Source organism: Akebia trifoliata, unplaced genomic scaffold, assembly GCF_017979445.1.
Source record: "Akebia trifoliata isolate Shusen 1 unplaced genomic scaffold, ASM1797944v1 Contig00805, whole genome shotgun sequence".
Taxonomy (NCBI): Eukaryota; Viridiplantae; Streptophyta; class Magnoliopsida; order Ranunculales; family Lardizabalaceae; genus Akebia; species Akebia trifoliata.
The window spans coordinates 19,578-30,422 of record NW_028237225.1 but is presented as its reverse complement, the minus strand read 5'-3'; positions in this window follow the sequence as shown (position 1 = coordinate 30,422).

The following is a 10,845-nucleotide window of genomic DNA, read 5'->3' as shown; positions in this document are numbered from 1 at the left end:
TGTGATATTCGAATGCCAAGGCTAATGATAGTTCATTTTACTGTCTGATTTAGCAATTCGTCAAAACGTTTGGATCTTTGAGGGTAAAAGTCTCATCGAACTTGTAGACACCCCATTTTTGCACTCGCTTGATTAATCAACTCGTCAACTTGATTGCAACAGTTCCCAATGATGGATGATATTCCAATATTGTATTTTGTTCCTAGATATGTTTCAGAAATTCGGATGAGGTATCTCAAACTAACAAAACTGTTGAAATCACGCTACGCTAGGATAATATGACCCGAAAAACATAGAAATCATCATTTTTCAGACAAAAAGAAGCTTTACGATAAAAATCACAAAAAAAATGATCAAATTACTAAAATACCCCTAACATCAAAACATCCTTAGATCCCACATCACGTTTAAGAAAACTCATTCAAATATATAAAATAACAAAATGAAATCAAAAAAACCATTTCTCCAATTTTTATCAAATTTGATAAAATTACGAAAATGCCCTTCATAAGGTTCACAATCATTTCACGCCAAAAAACTCATAAGTGACACAAACCGATAATCTCATCAAATTTCTTACGAAAAACTGATTCCAAAATATTTCAAAATATCAAAAAATGACTTTTCAATGCAAAAGTCCTCTTCGGGGGTAAAACGATAATTTTTTAGTTTTAACAATTTAAAATTTCAAAATTAATAATTAAAATATTAATTAATGTAAAGTGAAATCTTAATTAAAATTAAAAAAATTTAAACCAATCAATTAAACTCTCAGGCAAAATTGTTGATGGTTGCCCACTTATTTAAGTGGAGCCCCTGATATTTATTAAAATATCCCTCCATTTGGGGGCCTAAAGAATAAAAATATAATTAAGGGGGGTTCTCCAAAACCAAAAATATATTATTTCATTGTACGTAAGAATTAAAATCCTAATCTAAAGAAACCTAGTCAATCAAATAAGAATAAAGTCAAAATCCTAATTCATCTTATCTAAAAAGAGACCTAGTCAAACCCTAATTCTTCCAAAAAAAATTTATAAATAGGAGCCTCCACAATCTAATCTCGCAAGTCAAAATACACCCTAGAAAAAGTAGGTCAAAAAGTCTCCCTAACCTTCTCCAAACCCTAATTTTGAAGTCCTAACTCTTTACCTATCTTTCAAATTTTAGCTTTTACTCAAAAAACACCTAGAAACCTTTCAAAAATATACAGAAAACCTTCAAAAAAATAAAAAAAGTACTCAGATCTAGATACCTCAACTTGGAGATCAGAAGTAGATCTAGTGACGGAAACAAAGCAAGGAATCTCATACGAGGAGTCTCTCCGCCAGCTCTAAGGGAATAAATCGTTGCGATCATCTAGGTATACTTCTTATTTTTTTATTGGTTTTGGTCTTTTAACAATGTAATATTTATTGAAAATAGTAGAGACCGATGTTTGCCTGGCGGGGTTGGTGTCTAACACCTTTCAAACCCCATCCCAAGACCATAGTTTCTTTTTACTCTTAAATGGTTATTTTTGTCTATTTAGAGTCAATATTTGGTACCTAGACCGTAATAATTAGGTGACGACTCCCAAACCTAAAAAAAAAATGGATCTGCAACCCGTGGACGAGGACGCTTTTAGTGGCGACTCTACTGGGGATATTTTAAGGATCAGACTTGAAATAAAATCCTAAATTTTGGTGCATTACCAAATTGATCTAGTTTTTTATTTTATTTTGATTTGTTTATTTATTTATTTATTTTGACTTGATTGTGGATTATTTGTTTGATTTTTGAGTATTTTAGTTTGTTTGTTTTTTGTTCTATGATCCAATCAAGGGTCACTTTTGATTATCCTAAATAATTCAAGATTTCAAAGATCAATGAAATTAGGATGGAATGATGATAGTTGGGATGAGGAGCCCTGAATGTTTTTTTTATATATAATTTTTTTTTAATCAGTGTTGCTTTGCATAATGCATGGTTAGTTTTTTTTCCTTTCTTTTCTCAATTTGGGTATGATAAATGGTATTAAAGAAAAAGAGAAAAAAAAAAGAATTTTTATGCTCCTATCAGTAACAATAAAAAATTCTATTGTGCGTGATAAGAAAAGATTTCCAAAAAAATATCATAAAAAAATAAATAAAAACCCAATGTAACTTTGCGTGGGGTGCTGTTAGCAAAAGGGTAATTTTTATTTCTTCTCATCTGTGTGTGAAGAAGGGGGCAGCAAAAGGAGAGGGACGTCTCTCTCTCTCTAATAATTTCCAAGCTTTATTCTGTCCATCAACAAATCTTTGCAACACGATGTTTTTGGTCGCAAACGAAGATTTTCAACACATTTTGCATGTGTTGAACACTAACGTTGATGAGAAACAAAAAATCATGTTCGCTCTGACCTCTATTGAGAATATTGGGAAGAAATTCACTAATATCGTCTACAAGAAGGCTGATGTCGACATGAACAAAAGGGCTGGTAAATTATCTGCAGCGGAGCTTGAGAACCTCATGGTGATCATTGCAAACCATCGATAGTTCAAAGTCCCCCGACTAGTTTTTGAATAGGAAGAGGGATTACAAAGATGGGCTGGTTGTTTACAATCGCAAGGGAATTTTTAGTACAGCTCGTGTTTGGTGGATGTTCCGAGTGTTTGGGCATGATAGAGCTTGGGCATTAGATGGAGGTTTGCCACAATGGTGCGCTTCAGGATTTGGTTGCATCTAGTGTTTCTAGAGACACTGTTTTGAAAGTTAGTGCTGCGAGTGACGCAATAGAGAAGTTTATTTTTTCTGAATCTGAATTAGGAAGGTTAGTTGTTGTTTTGTTGGTAACGAGCTTCTTAAGAAAAAAAACAATTAAAAAAGGAGACCTTGATCGAGGTCCGAGTTAGACTCGATCAAGCTATGTTCGTTGGGTTACAAGTTTGTTTTATACCTCAAGAGTCGTTTGAAAAGAAACCCAAAAAAAATTAGGTGGTCGTATATCCTTTGACAACAAGATCACAAAACAGAAAAAAAATATAACTGTGTATGCGGTCAATGGAAAAAAAGAAAATAAAAAAAAACTTGCTGGCAGCAACATGTATAAAAAGAAAATTTTTGAGTTGTGTGTTGCTGACAACAACATATATTTAAAAAATAAAAAAAATAAAAAAAATAAAAACAAGAGTTTTTTTAGTCATGAGTCTTGTTGGCAGCAACATGAAACTTTTTTTTAAAAAATTTACGACTATTGGCAGCCCTCTCTGTGGCTAAGGAGAATTTTTTTTTTTCCACACCGATTTTTCCTTATATTACCTCAATTAAAAGCATTTGTTTAATGACTCACATAAAAATTGGGGTGGCATTAGTAAAAGATGGTATGACAATAATGGCTCACTTGTTGGTTACATGAATTTCTTTTTAGACTTGTTTTTTAGTTTTCTTTAGTAGTTAAAAAAAAAATAATCTCCTAATCTCATCGAATGCCATTCTATCATTAATTCAATGTTCTATCATCAATTCAAATATTGTTAGAATCTCGATTTGTTTTGGGTTGCACATAGCGATCCTTGATTGGACCATAGATAATAAAAAAAATCTTTAAAAAAAAATTTGTGCCTGTTTCTATGTTGGATCTGATTGATTATTTTTTGTGTTATATCCTGATTGATTTTTTATCTAATATGCCATGATCTGATTGATATATTTTTATGATGTGCATGCTTTGATCTCGAACTTAATGTTATGAATTTTTATATTTCTTGATCAATATTTATTTGATATCCATACTTTTATGATTTGATCTGGCCCATAGGCCCTTTTATCGGAAAAACGCCTTAGGAACACCCCATCCTATTTTGCATACACCACTGGCACGTTTATTTTGTTGCATTACACGCTTACATGTCCGTTATAGCCAACGTGGCACTAGTGTGTGGCCCAGTCTCCTCGGAGATGCGACGTCATTTATGAAAATCACAACTCCATTCACGTACTTTAGGGTATATAAAACTAGGGCATCAGTACCATTTGATCAGGTGACACTGAAAGGTATATCGATGCACCCATGCTGGAGCGACCTGAGCCTTTGTCCTATTGTAAGCCGTACAGTCACATGTCCTGATTACCAACGTAATACAATACGTGGTTGGTCCCCACACGGATGCTAAATCATTTATGAAAGCTACAAGCCGAGACTTTACCTATACGGTATTCAAAGCTAATGTAAGTTCACCAATTGCACTTCTTGGTTAAAATTAGTGCCTAAGCGAGATCATATCCTGATGTACTACGGTACAAGGGGATAGACTACATCTATTCTAGACGAGAGGTGACTTAAGAGTGCCCTTGGTCAACATTGTGCGCCATCTCTCAATTGGGGATTAAACTGACTGCTTTTAACTTCAGAGATTTTGGGTTGGAGTCTTACATTATCACCTATATGGTGTAGCAAATGAAGTCACCACGTGCCATTTGATTGAGCACACTCGAAAGGTATATAGGTGCACTTGAGCAAGGATGGCAGGATAAATTGCATTGCATGTAGTAAACCTAGAGTCTAGGAACCTTCCTATAGGTCACGATCCAAACCAACTATGGGTGTTTCCAGGTTGCTCTATTTAATCCAATCAACAGGTAAGTGGACAGACCGATCTAGACCGTTCAAACTAAACCCACAATGTCGGTCCGATCTAATGTGTGAAATGTAAATCAATTGGGCCAATCGACAAATGGATGAAACTGATCAACACCAAACTGCTTGGACCAATTGGTTTTATTTTCAAAGATTCAGACTATTTTATACCGAAAAGAGTTGATCTTATGGTCAAATTAATTTGTCTGATTAAATGTCCAATCCCAATCAGGGGCAGACCTGTGACTAACCTTTATCACATTTGTGGCTATTATAGACTTATAGTGCATTTGGATTCGATGTTTTCCACCAGACTTAGGCTAATTTATATCAAATTTTTAATCATGTGATTTAGAATCAAACCTTCAGAATCAATGGTTAATCTTAGGTGTACTTCTACTCAGGTAATAATTACCCCCAAATGTTCTAAATTGTTATCTGTACCACTTTGGATCCGTGTCAAAGGAGACATCAAGCCAAAGTACCAATAGTAAGTCCATGTGGTCTAACCCTGCACCATAGTATTATGTCCCTCCACCCAGAAGGACCTCCCTATTTGGTAGATAACTGTCCCTGAGTTTTCTTTTAGTTTCAATCTAGTTTTCGTCAGTCTTTAAATTTAGTTAGTTGTTTCAGTTACGTTAGTCTTTCTTTAATTTTTGAGTTTTAGTCGAGTTTGTTAGTCTATGTTTTTTAATACCAATAAAATATAGAAGTTTTTAATTATCATGCGTGTAATAATGATGTGAACATAAAATTTTACATGAGGAATGCCTCAAAGCTCACTAATCAAATTTGATAAATATTGGAGTTAAAGAGTACACTCAAGAAATCTAAATTGATACAACATTATCCTCAAGGGAATATGAGAGAATAATAAACTAACTTGAGAAATTCAACAACGTTCCTACATGGTCTCATGAGAATATAAAGTCAAAGGTGAATTTAAAATCAAAGATTATCGATCGAGAATGATGTAGTTGAAATCATTGACAAAGGTACAAAGATCTGCAAGAAGGGATCCATCATGTTTTTCATTGGAGAAAGAAAACTTCTCATTTACAAAAGAATATGAAGTTTTCTTCGAAGTTTGGAAAGGGTTGAACAAGTCAATGTTAAATACAAAGAATTCAATGCCACTCAATTTTGTAGAAGAAGACTGAAGAGTATTCATTCTCAAAAGAAGACCTTACTCGACAGAGCAATCTAGATACTAAGTTTTAGAAACTTTGACAAAATCAAGTAGCATTTCTCTAAAGGAGGTCTTCTTTGGTCAAACAATTTTCCTATTTTACCAAGAAAATGATAACCTTCTCTAGCCCTTTTACAGTCTTTAAAGAATTAATAGTCTCTTCTTTCTAAATCACACCAACTAACCTCGGGAAGGAAGTCTAGGTATGACCTACGTTTTGACCTGATCCCAAAAGAGAAAAGTAATATTTGGGGTACGTAGGCAACTTGAAAAGTTATTTCAGGCCCGGTTACGTAAAAAAATTGATTCTCTTAATAAAAGTGTCATTCAAATGAAAATCCCCTATGGAAAGGTAAAAAAAAAATGCCAAACTAGGGGCATTAGAAAAATTGACAGAATTTATAGAAAGAATGCCAAACTAGGGGTATTAGAAAAAAAGAATATCAGATTAGGGGTATTTTGGGAAAGTTGAACTTTTATACCTTTTTTTTCTAAATCATGTCTTAAGCTCACCTACTAAGTCCTCCTGAATGCTCGGTTAAGGTACAGGGAACTATAACGTTGAAAAGAGAAGCCCGTTAGGTTGAAAACTTGAAAAGGCAACCCAGAAAAAAATTAGGGTACACAAAAAAAGAAAAATCTTATTGAGAAGAAAAAGTCAAAAGGAAGTTGTTGAGTTGGTTATTCAAGATCAACAGAAAAAAATAGAAGCCTGCTAAGTCGAAAATCCAAAAAGACGACTTAGGCATAAATTAGGGCATAACCATAAAAAAAGAAGGCCTGTTAGGTTGAAAACTTGAAAAAGCAACCTAGGAAAAAATCAAGGCATCATCAGAAAAAAAATATATAGCCCGCTAGATTGAAAGCTTGAAGAGACGATCTAGGCAAAAATTAAGGCATCATCAAATAGGGGGAAAAGTCTCATTAAGAAGAAAAATTCAGAAGGAAGCTTGTGTGGAAACTAGGAAATGCAGAACCATTCAAGCCACAACATTCGATGAAAATAATGTTGAAGTTGAAGAAACTCAGAAGCAATCTTGAACATTATAAGATCTTTAAGAGTAAGTTTACTTGTCCAAATGGTCGTCAAAGGGAAGTGTAGAACCATCGACCACTTTGAAGAGAAAGATCTTTTATTCTAATAATTATCAAGAATTTAAGTCCAGCTCAATCATTTTTCAAAGGAAATTTAAAAAGAAAATGATCAAATTGCAAATATGATAATCTTAAGAGTCTTGAAAATTTAAAGGAATGACGATTCCTCAGTCTGTCATATATCAGATTCCATAGTTGCTCGTTCATATTTTTCGAGTGTAATCCAGTCCATCAATTTTGTAGTCAAGTTCCAGTTAAAGCCAACCTTGAAACTAGGGGCATTTTTTAAAGTCATTGTGATTCTAAAGTTTTGTTCTTAATTACATGATAAAGAGAAAAATCTTACAAAAAACTTAAAAGTCCAGTGAAATCCAATGATAATTATGAATCTAGATGCATGATAAACCAATAAAGAATCGATCTTTCAAACTTTGAGCTCGATAATACCGAGTCTTTAACTAATTTTAGCCCGAGAAGCGTGGCTCTAATAAGTTTGAGTATGAGAAATGAGACTCTGACTTTTTTTAATCATAGAATGAGGAGGTTTTTTGAAGTGCCTACAAACCTTAACCCGAGAAACGTGGCTCTAATAAGTTCGAGTCCAAGATATGAGACTCTGACTTTTTTAAATCATAGAATAAGTAAGTTTTTTGAAGTATCTACAAACCTTAGCCCAAGAAACGTGGCTCCAATAAGTTCGACTCTGAGAAATGAGACTCCGACTTTTTTGAATCATAGAATGAATAGATTTTTTGAAGTGCCTACAAACCTTAGCCCGAGAAACGTGGCTTCAATAAGTTTGACTTTGAGAAATGAGATTCAAACTTTTTTTGAATCATAGAATGAATAGGTTTTTTGTGCGCCTACAAACCTTAGTTAGAGTCCGAGAAACGAGATTCCACCTTTGTTTGAATCATAAAATGAATTAAATGGATTGTTTAAGTTCCTCTAAACCTTAGTCAAAGTTCGAGAAACGAGACTCTGACTTTTTTGAATCATAGAATGAATTAACAAGATTGTTTAAGTTCTTGTAAACCTTAGCTAGAGTCCGAGAAACAAGACTCCAACTTTATTTGAGTCATAAAATGAATTAACAGGATTGTTTAAGTTCATGTAAACCTTAGCCAGAATCCGAGAAACGAGACTCCAACTTTGTTTGAATCATAGAATGACTTAACGGGATTATTTAAGTTCTTGTAAACCTCAGTTCAAGTCCGAGAAACGAGATTCCAACTTGAATAGGATTTTTTAAGTTCCTACAAACTTTAGCCTGAGAATCGTGGCTCTAATAAGCTCTAGTTCGATAAATGAGACTCAAAATTTTTGAACTCTAAAAAATGAATTTCGATTAGATGTAATGAAGTTTCTACATCACCTATCTCGTGTGATTGTTGTCATTGCGTATGTGCATTTTAATTTGAATTATGATTGTCAGTGAGAGAAGATCTCTAAGACCTGATATTTGTGGTTATGAAAGAGAGTTTATTTTCAATGATCCGATAGAATACTCAGTAGGTATCACCCATTGCACATACGTGCACTTTTTGATTAGTCAGGGAGAACTTTCCAAAATTCAAGAATCTAACATCGTCAGTGAGTGTTCAGGCTCGAAGACCTGACATACCTTTAGTTCAGGGAGAGTTTTACCTTCAGGGATCCGAATGTTCTAACGAATTGCTAAATCAAGCTGCAAAATGAACTGTCACTAGCTTTAGCATTTGAATATCGCACTATCTACCAGAATATATTTGCTATCTAGTTTGCTTCAACCCTCTGCCAAAGAGGGACATCTGTAGACACCCCATTTTTGTACTCGCCTGATTAATCAACTCGTCAACCTGATTGCGACGGTTTCCAATAATGGATGATATTCCAATGTTCTATTTTGTTCCTAGATATATTTTAGAAATTCAGATGAGGTATCTCAAACTAACAAAACTGTAAAAATCACGCTATCCTAAGAAAATATGACCCAAAAAACATAAAAATCATCATTTTTAGACAAAAAGAAGCTTTACGATAAAAATTACTAAAAAATGATCAAATTACCAAAATACCCCTAACATCAAAACATCCTTAGATCCCACATCACGTTTAGAAAAATTCATTCGAATACATAAATAATATAATGAAATCAAATATATCATTTTATCAATTTTCACCAAATTCAACAAAATTATGAAAAACCCCTCATAAGGTTCACAATCATTTCATGTAAAAATTCATAAGTGAGACAAACTAATAAACTCATCAAATTCCTTACGAAAAATCAATTCCAAAACATTCCAAAATATCAAAAAATGACTTTTCAATGCAAAAGTCATCTTCGAGGGAAAAATGACAATTTTCTAATTTTAATAATTTAAAATTTCAAAATTAATAATTAAAATATTAGTTAATGTAAAGTGAAATTCTAATTAAAATTAAAATTTTTTAAACCAATCAATCAAGCTCTCAGGCAAATTGTTGATGGTTGCCCACTTATTTAAGTGGAGCCCTCTGATATTTATTAAAAGACCTCTCTATCTAGGGGCCTAAAGAATTCAAATATAATTAAGGGGATTTCTCCAAAAATCAAAAATATATTCTTTCATTGTACGTAAGAATTAAAATTCTAATTTAAAGAAACCTAGTCAATCAAATAAGCCTTAAGTCAAAATCCTAATTCACCTTATCTAAAAGAAAACCTAGTCAAACCCTAATTCTTCCAAAAAAATCTATAAATAGGAGGCTCCACAACCTAATCTCGCAGGTCAAAATACACCCTAGAAAAAGTAGGTCAAAATGTCTCCCTAACCTTCTCTAAACCTTAATTTTGAAGTCCAAACTCCTTACCTATCATTCAAACCATAGCTTTTACTCAAAAAACACCCAGAAGCCTTTCAAAAACATATAAAAAGCCTTCAAAAAACACAGAAAATACTCAGATCTAGATACCTCAACTTGGAGATTAGAAGTAGATCCAGTGACAGAAATAAAATAAGGAATCTCATTCGAAGAGTCTCTCTGCCAGCTCTAAGGGAACAAATCGTTGCGATCATCTAGGTATACTTCTTATTTTTTATTGGTTTTAAGTTTTGTAGCAATGTAAACTTTTTGGGAATAGTAGAGATCGGTGTTTGTCGGACGGGATTGGTGCCTAATACCTTCCAACCCCGTAACGTGATCCCCGGAGCATAGTTTCTTTTTATTCGTAGATTAGTTATTTTTGTCTATTTAGAGTCAATATTTGATTCCTAAATCGTAATAACTAGGTGATAACTCCCAAACCTAAAAAAAAAGTGGATCCACAACCCGCGAATCAATGGTGCTTTCAGAACTAAAGGTATGTCAAGTCCTCGAGCCTGAACTCTCACTAACGATATCAGATCCTTGAATTTTGGAAAATTCTTCCTGATTAATCAAAAGTGCACATGTGTGTAGTGGGTGATGCCTACTAAGTATTCTATCGGATCATTGAGAATAAACTTTCCTCGATAATCACAAATGTCAAGTCTTAGAGATCTTTTCTCGGTGACGATGATGATTCAAATTTAAATGCACATACGCAATGAAAACAATCACACGAGATAGGTGATGTAGAAACTCCATTAAAATCTATCGAAATTCTTTTTTAGAGTTCAAAAAAAATTTGAATCTCATTTATCAGACTTGGGCTTATTGGAGCCATGCTTCCCGGGTTAAGGTTTGAAGGAACTTAAAAAATCCCATTCAAGTTGGAGTCTCGTTTTTCAGACTAGGACTGAGGTTTACAGGAAATTAAACAATCTTATTAATTCATTTTATAATTCAAATAAAGCTGGAGTCTCGTTTCTTAGACTCTGACTAAGGTTTAAAGGAACTGAAACAATCTCATTAATTCATTTTATGATTAAAACAAAGCTAAACTCTCATTTCTTAGACTCTAACTAAGGTTTACAGAAACTTAAACAATCCTGTTAATTCATTCTATGATTCA